Source organism: Danio rerio, chromosome 23 (genome assembly GCF_049306965.1).
Source record: "Danio rerio strain Tuebingen ecotype United States chromosome 23, GRCz12tu, whole genome shotgun sequence".
Lineage (NCBI taxonomy): Eukaryota > Metazoa > Chordata > Actinopteri > Cypriniformes > Danionidae > Danio > Danio rerio.
This window is the reverse complement of record NC_133198.1, coordinates 25,454,760-25,476,456: the sequence shown is the minus strand read 5'-3', so window position 1 is coordinate 25,476,456 and position 21,697 is coordinate 25,454,760. Positions and strand designations below refer to the sequence as shown.

General features: G+C 35.3%; 1 protein-coding gene across 2 annotated transcripts in view; it reads left to right on the top strand.

The window, feature by feature from the left end:
- Positions 1–21,697, top strand: part of spsb1 (splA/ryanodine receptor domain and SOCS box containing 1) — a 101,964-nt gene that overhangs the window by 60,634 nt on the left and 19,633 nt on the right. The window contains exons 4-5 of one of the 2 annotated variants that reach the window (XM_073938113.1): positions 559–675; positions 7,821–7,894. The gene's annotated coding sequence lies outside the window, so the exon portion shown is untranslated. 2 annotated transcript variants of the gene reach the window in all.

Sequence of the window (21,697 nt, the reverse complement as noted above, 5' to 3'; positions counted from 1 at the left end):
ACGAATGAGTTCTGAGAGATTCATTTGATTTCAGTTGAAGTGCTGAAGTCATATGGGATGTTTTGACAACGTTCCTTTTCTGGACTTTGAGCATCTCAGGATCATTGCTGTCCATGGGGGATGAGAGAGCTCACTTATTTCATCTAAAATGTCTTAATTTGTGTTCTGAAGATGAATGAAGGTCCCAGGGGATTGAAACAACATGGGGTGAGTACAGAACTCTTTAAACAAGGATTATTTTGATATAACACATTAATATGCATAACTTGAAAAAGCAAAAGAAAAACTACATCTTTATCATTAACGCTTTAGTTAACATCCTCAGTGTGAAAGGAACTTTATCAGTGCAGCTGAGCTCTCTGTATTCAGCAGTGACCTTCACACGAGAGCCACCAGTTCTGTGTCCAACGCACAGTATACGTAGACTGAAGGAGACTGCTGGAAACATGCTGCCCCGAACCCTCGTGTACTTCTCCACCCCCAACCATACAGCAAAGCTCATCGCCTCTCTCTCTCTCTCTCTCTCCCCCCGCCTCTCTCTCTCCCTCTCTCTCTCAGCAGCAGCAATGCAGCATTCAAGTCCTGCAGGCAATTTGACAAATGAGCTGGATCTGGACTGAGGGGGAAGCCTCACTGCAGCACATCCCAGAGTGCACGTGCCCGCAACCAACACCGGTATATGATTTATACCCTACATACCATTAGCCCAATGCATGCACACACACACACACATACACACAGATGCGTGCCGGCTCAGCTGCAGTGCTGTACTGATGTTCTGGCTTTAGCTTAAAGCTGAGGTTTCTGCTCTGGGCAAACACTTCCATCACACGTAATTACCTGCACTATGCAGCACTGAGCACCGGCTCTGAGCATCACTGAAGAACTGTACTGGCGTTTTAATACTTGAAATAAAATGTAAAAAAAAAAAAATGGCTGGTTCAAGATTTTATTTTATTACTGTTATCAATAAATATTTGATTAAAAATACAAATTTGATTTGAACTAAATTGTACAACATGACATCTTCAATTACAGATAATTATTATCTATGAATATCTTCAGTTTTTTCATTAAATGCATTTATACATATAGAGCATACATAACACTTACTATAGTGAGTTTTATACTGCTAAACTCTGATATTAAAAATAATATACAGTTGAAGTCAGAATAATTAGCCCCGCTAAATTATTAGCCCCCCTGTTTATTTTTTTTCCCAAATGTCTGACTTCATTTCTAAACATACCAGTTTTAATAACTCATTTCTAATAACTGATTTATTTTATCTTTGCCATGATGATAGTAAATAATATTTGACTAGATTTTTTCAAGACACTTCTATACAGCTTAAAGTGACATTTAAAGGCTTAACTAGGTTAATTAGGTTAACTAGGCAGGTTAGGGTAATTGGGCAAGTTATTGTATAACGATGGCTTGTTCTGTCGAAAAAAAATATAGCTTAAAGGGGATAAAAATCTTGACCTTAAAATGTTTTTAAAAATTTTTAAAACTGCTTTTCTATCTGAAATAAAGCAAATAAGACTTTCTCCAGCAGATAAAATATTATCAGACCTACTATGAAAATTTACTTGCTCTGTTAAACATCTTTTGAGAAATATTTAAAATAAGGCTAATAACTTCAACTGTAAATATTTGTTAAACCATGAAGGACATTTTGTTAAGAATCTAACAAAAATTAGCAGTGTATGCTTGAAAACAAGTGAAACACAGATAAAACATTTCAATTACAGGTATTTTATGAAAAAAAAAAAATTAAATAAATTAAGATTACTTTTATTTTAAATTGGTAAATAAAATTAAGCATTTAAATCGAGCAAAACTGTCATATTTAAAGATGTTTTTATATTATATTTTTAAAATTTTAAATTTGATAAAATTTTAATCGTAGTCCTTTTTATTGTAATTGTAATCCTTTTTAAGCATAAATCAAATAAAATAGTTTAGAGGTTTGTAATTTAAAATAAAGAGTAGATAAATGTATTAATGAGACGTAAAATGTATTGAAAGTATTAATTATAAAACATTCAATTTTAGGGTGACACGGTAGCTCAATGGTTATCACAATGTTCTCCCCATGTTGCTGTGCGTGCTCTAGTTTTCCTCACAGTCCTAAGACATGCGCTATAGGTGAATTGAATAAACTAAATTGGCCTTAGTTTATGTGTGTGAATGTTAGAGTGTATGGGTGTTTCCCAGTACTGGGTTGCAGCTGGAAGGGCATGTGTAAAACATATGCTGAATAAGTTCTCGTTTCATTTTGCTGTGGTGACCCCTGATGAATAAAGAGACTCAAGGCTGATTTATACTTCTGCGTCAAGTGCACGTCGCAACGACGCTTAGTGCAAGCTCTGTAATTGGACGGCTTGGTAGCTGTGATGAGTGTGGGTGGTGCTGAGAGTCGCAAGCCCGATGGAACGAGTGTTTACAAGTGTTAAGTCCCATGAGGGGAACTCCAGACAGAAACTTTTGTTTTTTTGTTTACCTTATGATTAAAGTTATTGCACATCCGCTGGTTCCTGGTTCCTGGTTCCTGAGGGAGTTTTAGCTACTTGTAATGTAGCGTTCAGAAAAAACAAAACACCCATAAAGAAACTCAGAGGAACATAAATACCTACTGCCAGCTAGCGTTTCGAAAGTGCTATTGCATAGCAACAAAACCAGAATGCAGAAGTATAAATGAACGACTATACGCAAGGCAAACGCCATGGGTTGTGCTGATTACTTGACACAGAAGTATAAACCAACCTTAAGCCAAAGGAAAATGAAGGAATAAGCATTAGCTTTTATTTGAAATTGAAACAAATTGTGTACAGTGATTCTTTTTTGAAAACATCTTTTATTTTTACAAAGATTTACTACAGTTTTAATTTTGTGGGGTTCATGTTTCACAAAAATAAATAAATAAATTACAGACATTGTCTGAAAATGTGTCAAGGTAAATTTTCTTCTTCTAAAACTACATTCTAGCAAAAACCATAGCAAAAAAAGGGTTTTGAATTTGTTTTAGCATTTGAACAAACCTCCATCCATATCTTTGAGCTTTAAAATTGATTACGCAGCCTAGCTCTCCTGCATCCACTTTAAAAGGAAGGCATCTCTAAATGACAGTCTGCGGGTCTGGGGTTGATGCTTTACTGTGGCCTGTCAAAGCCACTGTCAGCCACACATGCTCGGCTATAGAAGGGCAGTGATTTGCGGGCAGCCTGGTGGGACTGTGTATTGATTACCTTGAAATTACAGGTTTTAAAAGGTTGGCGAAAAAGAGAAGATGTAAGCGGCAGTGTCTGCACGCTCACCGCCAGTAATCAGCATCTTCAGCATATTGTGCTAACACTGCACAGGAAAATGTGAATTTCACCGAGAGACAGCTGAGTGCTGGGTAATTTAATTCAGGACACTCTCTCTCCAGCTCAGCCAGAAGTGTAAAACGAGCTGTATAACCTTCAAAACCACACAACCTTTCATCTCATCATAAAGGATGACTGACAAATAAGAGCGGTTAGCATTTAAGGAAATTACATATGTCGAATGATAAGAAGAGTTACTGAAACATTGATCACTACGGTATTCCTGAGCAAATTTGATCAGTAAAGGTCTATAGGGGGCAATGAAAGCTCACTTCAGATGTTTAATTTGCCAATTGAATTGCAGTGATGTAAAGTAACAGATTACAAACACTCAAATTATTGTAATTGAGTCGTTTTTCTCAGGAATTGTAATTTACTGAGTAGTTTAAAAAATGTGTACTTTTACTTTCCCTTGAGTGAGAGTTTACTCCACTATTTTCCATGAACTATTTTCCTTTTCTTGTCTATGCGGATTGGCTAAGTAGAAAAAAATTATGTCCGATCAAAACATAGAAAGTAGGTCCATCATACTGAGCTACTCCAAGACACGGATGCTTTATAAACGCATCCCTATAGTTCACTTATTTTGGCAATGCAGTTATTCTAATTTGCTTTAAAAAAGATTTTTCTCTTTTAGTAATTGAGAATGTTAATAAAGACGTTTCCTTACTATGGGAAAATGTTTTGTTTGGTTTTGTTAATTAAAAAACAGAAGCTTTACATAAAAAGAAAATATATTTTCTCAATCTTCTTATCTTATCAAGAAAATTTTATATACATAATTGTTAATTTTCAAAGCAAAAACCTGTCTTTTATATTTTGCTTACTGAAATGCAGGATTACTTTGAAACTATTTCTAACTCATTTACTTGTTTTTGTTTTTCTTTAGTTTTTTGTTGTTGTTTTTTATTTTTCAAAGTGTTTTCTTTTTGTCTTTCCTTTTTCTTTATAATGTACTGTGATTGTATTCTTACTTTTTTACTCTGCTTTATAAACGCAGTAGAGACTGTTTATAGACCAATTAAATGTGGTCATGTCAATGGCCCATGAGCATTTCCCACTTGTTATCAAACAATTTCATAACTGTAACAAGAGGTATTCAATCATAACTTAATGTTAAAACTGCTATCATAACATTAATTATCAATATGTGCCTCTTTTTGGATCTCGGAAGCAATAGAAATTAAAAATGTAAAACAGGAAACACATTAGGACCATTGTTTTTGTTAACATCCCTAAAAATGGTCTATAGACTGCATGTTACTGATGATAAAATGAAGTATGTAGACTGTATGATTATCGCTAAACAGCCTTAAACAGTCACTAAATGCACTACAGAATGTTACGTTTACACATCAGTGCACAAATTGTAAACACATCAACCTTTCATAGTGTAATACTGAATACTCACTACTCTTGAGCACTTTAAAAGGTCTACTTTTTACTCATACCTTGAGGAATAGTTACAACAGATACTTTTACTCTACTTGCAAGTAATGGAAAGTAATGGTACTTATATTAATCCAGAAAAAACAAACAAAAAGCGCTCTGGGGTAAGCTCAAATGTATGGTCAGTTTGGGTAAGGGATTCATCAAAACAGCAACAAGAATCAGTCCAAGGCACTCGAATAAAGTGAAAAAACAATTTTTTCACTTTATTCGAGTGCCTCTGACTGATTCTTGTTAATGGTACTTATACTTGAGTATGATTTGTCAGTACTCTTTCCACCACTGTTAAACTCAGACTTGAATAGAAAAGTTTTTTAATTTTTTAGTTGTCATTTTAAACCAAAAGATTTATATCATAAAGGATTAATATTTAAAAGATTTTATTAAAAAAAATAAAAAAATTGGACTCCAAGTCACTAATTGAATAAGCAAATTTGTGACCAATGTTCAAGACTTAAGATACATTTTTTTTTCTTTAGATGCAAAAACAAAAGCTAAATTAAAACTGTGTTAGCCCAGTTTTTAGTTCAATTCAGTCCAGTTCAGTTTGGTTTAAATTTCATCTCTGAAATTTCAAACACTGAAGAGCAAATCCATTGATGCGCAGCTCAACATGTCCCAAACCAAGCAAGCCAGTGGTGACAGAGGCAAGGAACAAGCTTCACTAATTGATGAAAGTGAAGGAAAAAGGTTTGAGTTGTGACATATTTTTTATGACAGAAGTAACAGAACATCCAAAACTGAAGCCCACTGTAAAATTCAAACAAAAATCTGTAATTATTTGGTACATTCTACAATTTTACAAAAAGTAAAATATTATTAAAGCTTGATACACAAAATTGGATAAAGATTGCTTCTCATACCCCTGACCTGTTAATGGCACATTATTTACGGATTTATTAATTTTATAATTTGTATTAACTAATTATTTTATTGAATTTATTTAAATGTTTTTTTTTATTTACAGTATTGTATTTTTTTATGATAAATTACTTATATTATTATATAAAATGCGATGAAATAAAAGCAAGAAAACACAGGGAAATTGCTAGCTAGTCTGGGTTTACTTGATATGGGTTTGAGTAAAATGTTAAAATTTATTGTATTATATAAAGTCTTGTAACATTTTTTATGCAACAGCATTTAATGGATTACAGTTAACCAAAAATTATTCTGACAACTGTTAGCATGACAATATTTACACAGCTATCATTTTTTTTTTGCTGGTTCAGACTTATTATTAAAATTTGCTCAATAATACAGTTGTGAAGAACAACTGTGATGAATAAAGAGCCAGGAGTTTACAACATATCAGCAGTGAGTACAAACAAAACAATGAATCAATTAATAAATTAATGAATAGATAAATTGCAAAGTATATTAAACCAAGTATAAGAAAATAAATAAGGAATTTACAGTATAAATACCATCAATACAAATTACATAAAAACATCAAAAAAGGAACATGCATATAGTTGCCTTTTTGTTAGAAGAGGTAAAGAGAGACTTAATGTAATTATTAATGTCTATTTGAAAAAGAGAAAAAAATTAGGGGTACACTTAACCTTAATGTCAGCCTGTAGTCTTCTGATGATGTCTCCATATTTATGCAAACCTGTACTTCAATATTGTACCAGAATATTATATCTAGTGTCTGAATATATAATATATAAATTGGTTTGACAACATGTGAAAAAATCCCCTTGGTAGTTTTGTCTTATAATCGTCTGATGATTATAAAGATCAATAATTAATGTTCATGGAATATCAACCTTCACTGTAAAAAATATATATATGATCAATTAGTCCGGACAGCATATGTTTTTTGTTTATTGTAACTTATTAAAGTTATTTATGTTCTAATTTTCTAAGTTACACAAGCTGTTCTAAGTCAGTTTAACATAATATAAGTTCAATGGACTCATACGGTTAATTGGAAACAGCTTACAAATTTAAGACAACCAGGATTTACTTTACACCATTTTCATGTCAACTGTAAAAATGCATTTACTTTCTGCGCTTAAGGTTTGTCTTTCATATTTTCTCAGGACATTTGAAAATATTTCCAGCTTCTTGCACTTGTGCCATTCAGCTGTAAACACAAGATGGCAGAAAAGGGCTGTCTTTCCCACCACAGCACATTTTGAAGCTTAAGAGATCGTATTTGTAATGACAGAACTATGATTTTGCCTAATCCCAAAGCAATACAATTTTCTTCCCCCCCCCGACATTACCTGAATTCACATTCTAAAGCTGCATTGAATCTCAAAACTCTGCAACATTAAGCAAATAATAAGCATGAGAAAGTGAGGCCTAACTGTTGTTTATTATAATAAAAGAGAATCAATTAAACTCATATATTATGCTGGAATGTAAAAATGTGCACCTTAACTGCTATATTTCAAAGTTTAAAGGGATAGTAAAGCTTTATTTTTTTTTCTGTCGAACACAAAATAAGATATTTTGAAGAATGTTGGAAACCGAAAGCCATTGACATACATAGTATGAAAAATAAATACCATGAAAGTCAGTAATAACTTAAATATTTCTTTTGTTTACAACATAAAAAGGAATTTAAACATATTTTGAGGGGATTGCATTGGAACTATCATTTGAAGCTAAGCTATTTTACATTTATAAATTCTGATGTAAAGATAATAACATATGCAAATAACTAAGTATTTAAAACTAGATTAACAATTACTAAGCAAAAAAAATAAAAATAAAAATTCCTCAGAATAATAGGTCTTTAAAAACATCCTATCGTACAGTACATTTCTGCACTGCCAAAAAAAAGCAAAGTGCTAGTGTGTCATTTCACAGCATGGCCTCACTTATGGCTTCCATATGAAATAAACAGCATCTGTGCTGGAGAAAGTTTGCCCAGCCGGCTGTAAGAATGAGTCAGTGAATGTGCCTGAGTGCTGTGTGACGGTGGGATTAGCTCACAGTAAATTTCCCTTTCCTTATGACACGCTGCTCATGCTCACATTCCTGCAGCTCAGTTCCAGTTCCTGAAAAGAATGAAGTGCTTGTGCAGAAACGTGTGGAGCTCTGGTGAGGAAACACAGCAGGTGAGTCACCCAGAATCAAACATTCGTTTGTGGAGAAGTGAGACAAAACCATACAAAAACTGTTGTTTATTTGTAGTTTTATTAACTAGATTTACATATATTGTTTTCTTCCTTTTAAGGTAAATACTTTTAATGGAAATGGTTTAATCCCTTTCCTAAGCTGGCAGCACAATTCTTAGAAAGCAGACAGATTTTTTTTTGTCCCATTGGAGTCTGACTGTGTGTGACATTCCTATAGTTTAATATGGACAGAGTAGCTTTGGTGAGCAGGGGAGATGAATGTGTTTTCTTTGGTTGTTTGGTTGTGTGGTTGTTTGTCTAAATACAAACAGGCAGTGGTTAATGTGCAACTTCTGCATGCTTTCCATTACTGAAACACACTTGGTTTGGCAAAAAGAACTTGGGCTAATCATATAAATGCAAGCCTCATTTTATGTTTGCATTGGTTGCAGGTTTTATGAGGTCAAACTGACCTAATTGGATTTACAATTTTATTCAATACAAACATATATAAATAATTCACACATCGAGGAAAAAATAGTTGTGCTGTTACATTAATACTTCTCACACATTACAGCTACAATGATTACTAACAAAACTGCAATGCTTAAACTTATAAAACTGTAATGCTTAATTCAATATAGTGTAAAAATACATAAAGGGTAAATTCACTCATAAATGAAAATTGCATCATGATTTACTTGAGCTCTACTTGTTCCAAAACTGTTCTTAGGTTAAAAAAAAGATTTTCTGAAGAATGTTGGAAAGCAGCAGTTGTGTTAAACAGAAGAAAGACATTCATAAACGTTTAGAACAACTTAAGGGTGAGAAAATTTAGAAAATTTTCTTTTTTTGTGTGAACTATCCCTTTAAATGTCATTTTTAATACCCTCACAGGAAAAATGATAACCTGAAATAAAATTATCAACATTAAAAAAAATAAAACATTGGATGTGCAGCTGCTTTTAACCATGAAATTGCAGCTCAATTTGTGAATTACAAACACTGCAATGGTAACAAAAAAAAATAAATGATGCACATTCTGTTATTGAAAGTGTATCTAATCATGATAATCTAACCCTCATTTCATGTTTTACGACTATTTTGGTGTGGGTCAAATTGACCTTATTTGGATTCGATACAATTCACACTCACGCAAATGGCCATTTTGGGTTTAGAGTGGCAGCTGTTAAACCAAGGCAACCTGCCTTACATTTGAACTACGAATTTTGAAAATTTAGTTTAATTTAGTTTAGTTTTGTCATTTAGTCAAAGAGCCAAGACAGAATGGAACGTGCATCCCTTTGTCACAAACCTATTCCAAAAACAACAGTTGACATCAAGATACCATTTTTTTTCTTGGCTTGGGGTCCCTACAGCAGAATCAACCACCAAATTATCCAGCATGTGTTTTACGCAGCGGATGACCTTCCAGCCACAATCCAACACTGGGAAACACCCAAACACTTTTGCATTCACACCCACACATTCACTTCGGCCAATTTAGCTTTTTCAGATCACCTTTAGTGCATGTCTTTGGACAGAGGGGGAAACTGGAGCACACGGAAGAAACCCATGCAAAAACAGGAAGAACATGCAAACTCCACACAGAAAGAGTTTGAAACACACACAAAACTGCAAAAAAAAGAAAGAAAGAAAGAAAAAAAAATTATACAGATACATAAATAACGCAAATACAGCAAGAGGAAAGAAAGACTTATGCATCCGTGATATTTCTAAAAATAATTATCATAATACTTCAAAAACCTTTTCACTTTTCTTTTTTTAATCAGTCAAAGAGATTTAATAAAAACATTCATTTCAATTAAAAAATGTGAAAAAGAAGGCTGCGAATTTGAGAATTTTTGTTTGTGAATAAAATATTTTCCATACAAAATAAAAAGTTAATAATGTAGTTCTCTGATATATCAATTTTACTTTTATAGTAACAAATAAAATCTTGAAAGGGTCTGGAAGAAGCAATGTAATTACCCATATGGAGACATAAGCTATTCCAAAAGCTTTTTGTGTTTTCACACTGAAAAAATATGTGAATCAGGGTTTCGTCTTTAGTTTTACAAAATGAGCATGAACTATCAACCCCCATATACTTTGCCAAAGTATTCACTGGATATATTTTATGAAGAATTTTAAAATAAACCTCTTTTGTTTTATTGGGAATGCAGTACTTATGAGGTAATAGCCAGGCTTTTGTTCAGTCTATCAGGTCAATGAAGGATGCCCAGTGAAATTTGCCCTTTAGAAACATTGGATTTTTTATTTTGAAAAATTAGTTGAATATATTTATTATAAGATTTTTTGTCAAGTAGACTAATTCCATTTAAGTTTAGCTCTGGTTCTTTAATAACATTTTCATTAAAATATAAATATAATTTTATAAGTTGAATTAGGTACCAAATGCTAGACTACTGATCATCATGTGACGTCTACAAGAGAAGCGTAGCAGACATTTTAAAAGTGGGGGGACAGCTGAATGAGATCCAAAAGTTTACATTCATATAATTAATAATCACCTGTTTCTAAATGGTCTGTTTCTAAAAGTGAGGGGGACATATCCCCCCACCCACCGGTTACTAACCCCTTGGTCTACGAAGCTGCATTACAAATCTAGCACATTCGAATATATCAGTGGAGTGTTTTCATTCGATTAGTAGATTCATTCTCTACCAGTCACAGAGCTTATCGAATATATAAACAATGTGTGCTGAGTTGAAAATGCTGTGCGCTTGTATTGTAAATAGCATCAAATTGTGATGGTTATTTAAGCAGTTGAATACTCATGTGGAGCTAGTGAAATCTGCAAAGATGTCCGAATAGCACCAGGAATTGCTCCATCATACATAAAAATTAAGGATATGTGTTTCTGAAGCCTAAATAAAAAATAAATTAAAATATAAATTCTTTAATTAAACTGCTGAGAAACTAATTCAATGCGAACCAGTGCCAGAATGGCCACTGAAACTATTAGGAAACAAAGGGCTTTGCAAAATCCTGGATTTTCTTACTAAATAGTATATCTTTCTGTGGCGTGATTGCTCTTGATCCGTCAGAGCAGCTTTGGATTTGTGAGAAACCAGAGTGAACACAAGGGGACAGTAAAAGACTTCAGCATGTAAAAATTTCCCTCAGTGGTGAGACCATGCTTCTTTGCTAGTGTAATGTAAGTTGCTGTTTCTGTCATAACTGCTCACCTCTTCGCTGTCATTGAGGTCTACATCACAGGGAAAACATCCACTCCACCCTATAATACAACCATCTGAGAAACACTCACAACCACAGAGATGGGCTCAGGAGGAGTGTGCATTGTGTAAGGTCTATGGAGGAGTTATTGCTGTGTCTCCAGACAGTTTGAGTAGCCAAGATGCCTCGTTGTCTGTTGAGTCATATAGAGAGGAGCCACATGAATCAGTGTCTTCAAGCATGGAAATGCAGTCATTGCACTAAAGGCTGCAATTGGGTCGGAGTGCAGTCAGTCTGAAAGTGAATATGAAAGTGCAATATTACTGTGAATCAAAACTGCAACCAAGACTTAGGAGATTTAAGCTTAAACATTTATCAAACTGCTAATCGAAATATTTATTCACACGAATTGTATTACTCAAAAGAGTTCGTAAAAAGTATACTAATAAATGGGACATTCTACCAGAAATGTACATTATCTGTCCCTGAAATAATAGCCATTAATACAAGAAATAAAATATATTTCATCCCAAAAATATCTAAAATGGACTGATGGTTAGTTTCTGTGAGTTGTTCTCTAAAGGAATATGTCATTTATTTGGTTCTCAGATTTTGTTCTTTATTAAAAACACTTTACACTGTAAACCCTGTCATTGCCTTTGCCCTCAGCCCAATTGAACCTACTGCTTTAATAGTTTTGTTGTTTAGAAAAAAAAACTTCAGAAATAGCAAATTGTTATCACTCACATCAATTGATTAAAAACCTGAAATTATAAATAAATTCTACAAATGGCTATACGACTTGGCTATGTCACTACTCTCATACAGAAGCAGAGAGTAATCAAGGATGTGTTCTATCATTGAATTGTATGATTTTATGCTTGTTTTGTATATGATTTTTTGAGGATGACAAGCATCAGGACCTGTCACATTTTTTATAAGTGAAAATGTATGTTTCTGGTTGAATGTCCCAAATACAGGCCCATAGCCAGCCTGGTGAAAAAGGTTGTTTTTTCTCAAAAAGTGGACCTTTTTTGCAGATATTCACCTTCTTTCCTATTTAATTATGAGGTTTAAATACTGCATTTTAGTGCATTTGATAAATATTTAGAATAAACTAATATAAAAAAATTACAATTTAATAAAATACTAATTTAATACATAATATATAATTTGAAACAAAAGAAGTCTGTTAAAGTTTTAAATAAAATAAAAACTAGCCTAATGTCATTGGGCAAATAAACTGGCCAGCACATTCAACTTTTCTCACTCAGAGTTTGGTCATCTGAATAATACAAGTTTTAAAACATATTAATATTAACAATGTAGCGCTTCACAATTTCTCTAATCTCTTTTGTAAAAAAGGTACATTTTGAAAGGTCATGGATAACAAAAATAGCCTAATCAGTGATAAAACGATTAAAAAAAAAAAAAGACGATTAAAAAAAAAAAAAGACGATCAGCGGGGTCAACTGTTTGGTTAGTTTGTATAATACATATTTCAGTCATTTATGTATTTATTTTTAGTTACGTTAAGTTTATTAATAAAATGCATTTAAGTTTGTAATCTGACCTACAGTATTCTCTAATTAGCAATTTCAGATGTTACTCTTGGTTAACTACAAACTATGCATCTAATTTAATTTTACCTTCAGCCTTAATGTAAATACAAACACCTATTTTACAAGAAAACAAAGTCTTTGAGAACACAACGCCTATTGGTGCTCTAGATCTGACAATTTCAGCCTTTATTCTCGAATAGACTGATTGGCACGATTATGCATTCCCAATGTTTTGAACCATTATAGGGGTAGTCAAATGTATATTTATATTATCTATTATTTTAATTATTAACATTATTATTTAAAAATTCAAATCAGAGTTAAATATTTCTAAGTATTAAAGGACTGACCCCCATACATCTTGTTCTGATGTCCTTTAGGCCAGTGTTTCTCAACCACGTTCCTGGAGGACCACCAACACTGCATGTTTTTGATGTCTCCTTTGTTTGTCACACCCTTTCAGTCTTTAAGTATCTGCTAATGAGCTGATGATCTGAATCAGGTGTCTTCGGTTGAGGAGACGTGATAAATGTGCAGAGCTAGTGGTCCTTCAGGAACGTGGTTAAAAAACATTGCTTTAGAGGGGATAAAGCATTAATTAGGGGGTCAATCCTCCCATAACCCCCAGTATTTTGCACTCTGCTTGTAGTAAAAGATGACTTCAGTTATGTCTATGTTCATTTGATTCTGTTTTTTTTTTTTGCACAACTGGATGTTGGACTATAATAGTTTACATTTATTGGAAGCCTTTTTAGATGCTCTCTCGATTTGTGATAGCATACCAGTCAAAAAAAGACAAATAATCTCATGTATGGGACAAATTCTGGACCTTTGGATCTTTCCAACCACCTGAACTGCCCTGGCTACGGGCCTGGTATAATAATTATGAAATATATCAAACGTGAGTTAAATAATGAACCAAACAGTAAGTTATATGGCATTGCAATAATTTCTGTAAGCCATCCATGCCAAATTTTCCAATGAAATAAAATATTTTTAAATATATTAAAATATGTAGCATAATTAAAATCAACTGCTTCAAGCTTTTTTTTGCGTAGGTTTTATATTAGGAAAGCAGTAAACATTAAATAATTGACTTAATATTTCATCTTAATTGATCTTGAAGACTGATAAAATTATATAAATAAAATCTATGATATAAAAAAAATCTATATTTATTCACTATATATAACTTAAATCAAAAACCACACATTGTAAGGTTCAAATGCACAACAACAACATAAAATATGTACACTTTTGAGATCAAACTTGTACACCACACTTTGCCACAGCTCATGCTAATATATTAGTGACATTTAATTTAACACGTTTAGAAAGTAGCAAACAATATATGCACTCTGTGGCCTCTCAATGTACAGGACGAGTCCCGGTCATGGCTCACATATAAATCTAATTGACTTGCGTTTGCCAACTCTTTCGACTACAAAGAGGGTTTAAAATAAAAATGAATGAGAGTACTATATCGCATAGGCTACATGCATTTTTGGCAAGCACACAGAGGGTGATTATGCCATCGTTATGTAGTCCACAATTAGCAGGGTTTATCAGTGGAAATGAGCTAAACAACAACAGCTCAGCTCAATTGGGAGGGACGTTGAGCAGCAGCTGGGAGCTATTTGACCACGTGACCGAGGAGATGTTTCTGTAGCAGCCATCATTTCACTCAATACAAGCCTCTATGCTAAAACAGACACGGAGAGGACATATAGCCATGGATTTGCACGGGGATACCGACTAAAAGAAGCATTCTCGCTCCACTCCTTTGCCTATGGTTGGTTTTCCGGCGTGTTTCCGTAGCAGGTACGGCCAGAAATTGCTATGGTTTTAAACATTTACTTGTCTTTTTTCTTATGTGTGTTCACATGCAAACAGTCACGTTTGCTAAGCGTTTGTAATGTAAACACTCTGTCGATAAGCTAACTCAACAAACCGAAGCATAAATGCGGGTATAAATATAACCATGCTAGTTTGCCGCTCGTTTGCTAATGCGTCCAAGTGTGAAAATTAAATGTAGTATTTACATACGTTACCAAACAGCGACTGCTTTCCGCGTTTATAATAGGGTTTTAAATTAATTCCCTTAACTAACGTTAAGTGTCTTGTGTCTACACTCTGTGCGTTAGTTATCAAATATCATAAATGAGACCGTGTTAGGTGATTTGTGTTTGTCTTTGGTTAACGCTACATTTTAATCTCTCTGTAAAAGGCCAGGTAACATTTACGTTTGTCGCGTTGCTAACGTTAGTCACCACTGTAGATAAATGTAGTAATTAACGTTAGTTTGGTGCTTTTACATGGAAATTGTGCTTAAACTGCAGCCGTTTAGTTTAACTTACCGACAGTAACGCTAAAAGAGCGATGTTTGGCCCAGACAATGCTAGAGAGACGGTTTACTTACTTTCGTTTTAACGTGTTGGAGTGCTAGATAACTCCATTTGGATTGAATACTCTTGTGTACGTTATTTGTACGTAAATAAGTGAATATAAATGATATTTATACTGTCCGTGTAAAAGTTATTGTCGGTTTTCTGATTTATCGGCGTCCTAAGTGTACTCTCCTTTAGTATAGCAACACTGTACTGTTTCTTATCGTAGTGTTTGGACTTTTTTTTCTGTCTGGAGGGAGGTTGTCATTTTTGTAAATAGAAGGCAAGAGATTTTATGTGCAGTTTTACCTGGGCCTTTGAAATTCACCGTTTGTGTGTTAACTGGCGCCAGGATCTCTTCGAACTGGTTTCTCTCTCCAGTGAGCGGGAGACGTAAAAACCAGAGTGGAATTGGAGCAGAGTGACTTCATAATGCTTTGTGGGGAAGGGAACTCTCTGGCGCTCCGTTCCATTTAAACGCTACTCCAGATCAGCCATTGATCCATGTTGCTTGGTAATAGCTTAAAGTACTATTAAACTAACTCAAAATTGAAATGGTTTTTTTCTTTCTTCTTTTTTTTTGTAACCATCAATAAGTTAAGGTTTTACATGTACTATTGTGTTCAGAAACATTTGCAACTTGTAGGCCTTGTAGATATAACCACTCACCCTTTCATTTCTTTAGTCATTCCCACCACTGTCCACTTCAACTAATCAGGACATTTTAAATTCAGAAAAAATATCTATCTCTCTATCTATCTATCTATCTTGGACTTGACATGCACTGTTTACATAGACATCAGTAATCAAATTATTTTCCTTAATCTGAGTAAGAAAATGACTGTTTGCATGGACGCCTGTAATTAAATTATTTACCTTAGTCTGAATAAGACAATAATATGGTTAAGGTGTTTACATGAGTTGCATTTTAAATGTTCTTTTCATGCTCCCGTTTTACATGTTATAGCACAATTCGGTTAACATCATTTCATCAAAACACTATCCACATTTCCTCTGGAGTTTCATGTAATTTCGGATGGTTAATTTTTAATTAGTCAACTTTTTCAGTTTGGCACTTTCTCTTTTGTGCAGGAACAAAAAGCAACTCCTGTAAACACCTTAATCATTGTCTGATTCAAATAAAAGAAAATAATTTGATTTCTGTTCATGTAAACGTAATAATTTACCAGTGTTGTTAGTTGTAGCTTTGGCTCAATGGCTACTTGCCATTTACAATGATGCCATTTCAGCTGAAATTGTCAACATCTCGAACAAACCAGTGCTTTCCAAGGCACTTCAGTGGACCGTTAGTTCTTTTGTTTCTAGATGAACTATTGTCATTAGTGAAGGATCTTAAAGCCATTTACTTATAAAAATGATTTATTTTTAAACCTAAGCCAGTGAGTATAAAGCTAAGAAGAGGTGTTAGGCACAATGTTGATCAGCGCTTGCTTACAGTTTAAAATGTATTAATTATTTTTTTTATTTACACCGTTTAATCCAATGTTGTCCTAAAACCAAAAAAGTGTTTAGCCATGTTTGTCTCAGGACAACTTTAAACTTTGAGCCATTAAACAGTAGTCAAAACCAAACTGCAAGCACTATAGCGCGGGTTCACCTAGAAGAAACTTATTACACAGCAACTCGATGAATAGACAGAACCATGCCTTAAGTACTGTACAGAAGTTTTTATAATATATTTTTTATGTACTTTGGAAGCTGGTTTTCTACTCGGATGTACTTTTAATGAATCGCTTGCATGAGAAGACTTTCTTTGAGTGCAAGCATGGGTTACTCTTACAACTATAAATGATGGTTTTAATTATGGAACTGCAGCAACATGCAGCAGAGTAATACAGAATGAGGTCACAGGTGTACGTTTTGGAGTAACTTACTAAAATTTTGAACATGGCACAGCCAATCAGATTTAAGACTGACTTTATTTAAAAGAACAAATATTCATGTTAGTCACCTATATAATCAAACCCCGTCATTACAAATATGATGTTGCCACAGCTTTATTGCTGCAAATTGAACTTTAGTTTAGTAAATATTTTGGTGGAAACTGTGGTTGATGGTAGCTTGTTTTTAAGGGATTTCTCATCAAGGTTCTGAGACAACCCACACACATTAACTAGACAAGACATTAGCTAACTGTTCAAATTCATTTGATTTCAGATGATTCATTTAAGGCAGATAAATCTTGCCTTTTGTGTTTGTAGGAACCGTACGGCAGATTTTTCTAGTCTGGGGAGGGTGTTAACTGTCTGTACTGAACTGAATCCCCCAGACTGAACACAGATGTTGTAGGTTTGTGTAACAGGTAACACCTCTTCCTCGCAATAGAGGATATCCTACACAACTGACCTGGATTACAGGAATGCCAGTGTTATAATTTATTAAACTCTGATTTACTCTCCTACCCAGTCACAGTGTTTGTCTGGCATGGGACAATGTTAACATGGAATGGCCTAGATTTCTGTATTTTAGGATATTAAATTATTTAACTCTCTTTTTTTTTTTTTTTCGCTTGTGGTTCTTAGGGATGCACTGAAATTTGTAGCATATATGTTTTTATTAATAAAATATTTTAAAAATTACCGTTTCATTTAAACTTGTTTAGTGTAAAAAAAAAAAAGTGTTGTCACTTTTTTTTTTTCCAAATGAAGGTATCTTAAATTAGTAAAACTTTGAATTTGAAAACTTACAAAAGACTAGAGTAAATTGCTGTTCTTTTGAATCTAAATTGATATGAAAACAGCATTATTAAACTACTATAAGAACTCATTACAATAGTAACTGTGTTCTCAGTTGTCCTACATTTGTTAATATAGTTTTTAATTTGTCGTTTGCTTTAAACATGTCAGTTAAGTCATTATTACCTTTTATGCATTAATGTCAATGTTGTTTGTACAGTTCAAGACCTTTTTTTTAACTTTTTTTTTTTTTTTTTTTTTTTTTTAAACTTCATTTGACCCGTTACCCTCAGAGGTCAATTGGTTGCTGTGTCTGCTGAAATTAAGGGCGTACTCGCACTATGTACAGTAGCCTTGAACCAGGCCAAAGCATGCTTGTCCCCCCTACAGTCTCCCCCGACGGCCCTCACTTGCATTACATTCGGGCCTGGGCACGATTACATCATCGATGCTGCGCTGTTCAGTAGAGGTGTAAACCTATACTGGTCTCACGGTTCGGTTACGATTATCATGCTTTCGGTTCAATTCGATATTTCGGTGCATCACGGTGCATTGACGATGCTTTCCATATACAGTGTTATATTTTAGAGGAGAGGCTATAACAAGCTGTCTGTAAACACACAGAGACACAGCACCACACTGTTTCTCATTCAAACACAAACAGACAGCACCAAAGAAACAAACACACACACGCACACACACTTGAGCCCTCGCAACAGGGAGAGCTCGCGAAGAGCGGAGCAGAAAAACGAAAAAAAAAAACCGAAAAAAATAAGCACTTTTCCAACGGTCCCTTGCTGAGAGCTCCTCTCAGCGTGAGCTATCCCGGCTAAACACACATTGCGAGGGCTTAAACAGAGCAGTGCTCGTAGTGTGGAGCGAAAAAAAAAAGAAAGACAGCTGTGAAACATAACCAGCTTTGTCTTTTTGTAGGAAACACACTTTAGATCTTTGTAGGGTAAGAGGTTTTTGAGTTATTGCCGTCTGTAACTAAATGTGTGTCAAGAATATCGAAAACAAAACCGACTGAACCGCACTCATTTCTGGCGCCCTCCTGGATATACAGCACCCTTAGAATTTGCCTATGGTGCCTATGCCACGGGCCGGCCCTGCGTTGGCTGAGTGTTGTAAATACTTGCGCTCACCTCCCTCGCGACAGAGCATAGGAGATAAATGACGTCAGTACACAATAACCGTTTATGATTATTACTGAACCAATACCAAATTTTCCGCGTCTGCATCGCGGTGCACCAAAGAAACAATTAATTTTGACACCCCTACTGTTCAGTAAGCGCTTCGCTCAGCACCGTGGGGATTTCTTCAGTTATCGTTTAAGTCGTTTTATAAGCAGTGACGTGCAGTCAAATATTTCACCAAAAGATCAGAAACTTTTGACGCTTATAAATAATCAAAGTCCTCGTGCTGCAGAAATTATGAGGTTTGCTGAAGGTGCGCAGCTGTCATGCAATGAGGGGTTTGGGTCTTTAATAAAGTACGACAGTTTTTGCATTCACTTTATAGTAAGAATGATTAATAAATCCGAATGAAACTCTCTTAACAGTCATGTCTCTTTTTCAGTTTCGGGCTTAGGTGTGTTTTGCACCCCCACATAAGGGTATTACGCCAAAGCCCAAGTGAACCGAGCTCAGGCACACCTCTTACAACCGGGCCAGGGCTGGCCAAGTGAATCTTGCCTGAGCCCGATTCAGCGCGCTTGCACTTCTCAAACGATCCGGGAAACGGGCCTCGGCACGGTTCGGATAACATGGTGTGAGTATGTCCTAAAGCTAAAATTATGCAAGATTGTCACTTCAACTGCTCTGATCTTTATTTCTGAAACTTCAACCATGCATTCATTTCAACAAGCCATCATCCCTGTAGATCACATGTGTCCAACTCAGGGCCTACTCGCATTATGCCATCCGTACCGTGCCCAGGCCCGTTTTCCGGATCGTTTGAGAAGTGCGAGTGCTCTGTATTGGGCTCAAGCACGGTTCACTTGGCCGGCCCTGGCCCGGTTGTAAGAGGTGTGCCTGAGCACGGTTCACTTGGGCTTTGGCGCGGTACACTTGTAGTGTGAGTGCAAAACGCACCAAAGCCCGAAACTGAAAGCGAGACGTGACTTTTAAGGGGCTGTTTCATATGGATTTATTAATCATTCTTACTGTTCAGTAAACGCAAACTGCAGTAGATTAAAGACTCAAACTCCTCACTGCACGACAGCTGCGCACCTTCAGCAGACCGCCTCATTCATGCAGCGCAAGGGCTTTGACTGTTTATGAGCATCAAATGTGGCTGATCTGCTTGGCAAATATCTGACTGCGTGTCACCGCATCCCTAAGGACCGTTTGGCGAAATATTTGACTGCATGTCACTGCATATCGAACGACTGAAATTATATAACTAGAGAAATCTCCACTGTGCTGCTGAGTTAGAGCGCTTCTCACTGAACAGCGCAGCAGTGATGACGTAAGCGTACCGAGACCCGATTGTGGTGTGATTGCGGGCCATCGGGTAAGACGGGAGGGGGGACAAGCGTGTTTTGGCCCGGTTCGAGGCAACTGTACCTAGTATGAGTACGGCCTCAATTCCTGGAGGGCCGAATCTCTGCACAGTTTAGTTCCATTCGTAATTTAAACACCTGACTAAACAATTTAGTCCTTCAGTCTAGTTTGATACCTACAAATAGGTGTGTTAAGGCAGGGCTACAACTAAACTATGCAGGCCTACGGCCTCCAGGACTGAAGTTTGACACCCCTGCTGTAGATGTGTCTCTTCGTGGTGAAGATCACCACTTCCCTACTGAATATACTAGGTGAAAACAGTGTGTTGCAAGTTATGTTTAAATTTACAAGCTACAAAAGATTTGTAAATGGTAGTGAATCAACAGATTACACCATGCGTTCATGTTAAAGTACATATTAAAATTCTTAACTTGCCCTGAGGCTGTTTGAATGGCTTTTGCTCGTTTTTGCAACCTGTAACCCCCCAGTATTTTGATTAAACGAGCCTCATTGACCTGTATTGTGAACTGCATGATCTGTTGATCCATTGGCTTTATTACATGGAGCGTTTAATTTGATTATGCAACTTTGCTAATTTGGTAAGAAAACAACTCATTAGACTAACAGCACAACAGGTCTTGACACACAGCCATTTCTGTAAATTAGGGGATGCTGAGCTGTTCTAAGTCTATTTTTAGTTCTGTGTAGTTTCGTCTCTGATAACTGGTGCAGTTGTGGGGGTGGGATTCATGTTTTGAGATTTCAGAAGTCATTCAGATCAGTTTCTCATGAGCATGTGCAGTCATTGCTCATGAATTAATGGTTTGACATTTAATCTTCATATGTAGTGTCATTGGTTTTGCTACAGTTTTGGGCAGGGTTTCACTAAACTTGCATGAAGTTTCTCTCTTGTGCTGTTATCTTTTTCTTGTAATGTACGTTTAACTCTGTGGTATATTTGTCATGTTTATTCCTTTGGAATAGTTCAAAAATACTGATTTGCTGTTATAAGTGGGGAACACAGAACTGTTAGACAGGAGGCCACCCTTGCAATCATCATGGCAGATACAGCGTAACTTTTGGCCTACCCGTAGACCTGTTTCAGATTGCTTTGTGCTGTATATGCTGTTAACATTTTCCTGTCTACTGAGGTTCTGGCAAACTGCAGCAAATTTACAGCAAAAATACTACATTTACGCCACCATTTTACTCTCTGTATGCATTTACAGTATTGTTTATATGTTTACTTTAAATGCAGTCATTTTCACAATGCAACTTTAAAATAAATTAACACACCAAAATACAGTTTATATTACAGTTAAATACTGCATCGTTTACAAAAAAGTCATTAAGTGTTTTTGTAGAGGGGTGTTTTCTGTTGGAGGATGAAACAGTTTGTCACTATCATGATGGCACCTGCTGTGCCTCTGCCTAGAGCTGTATAACTAGTCTA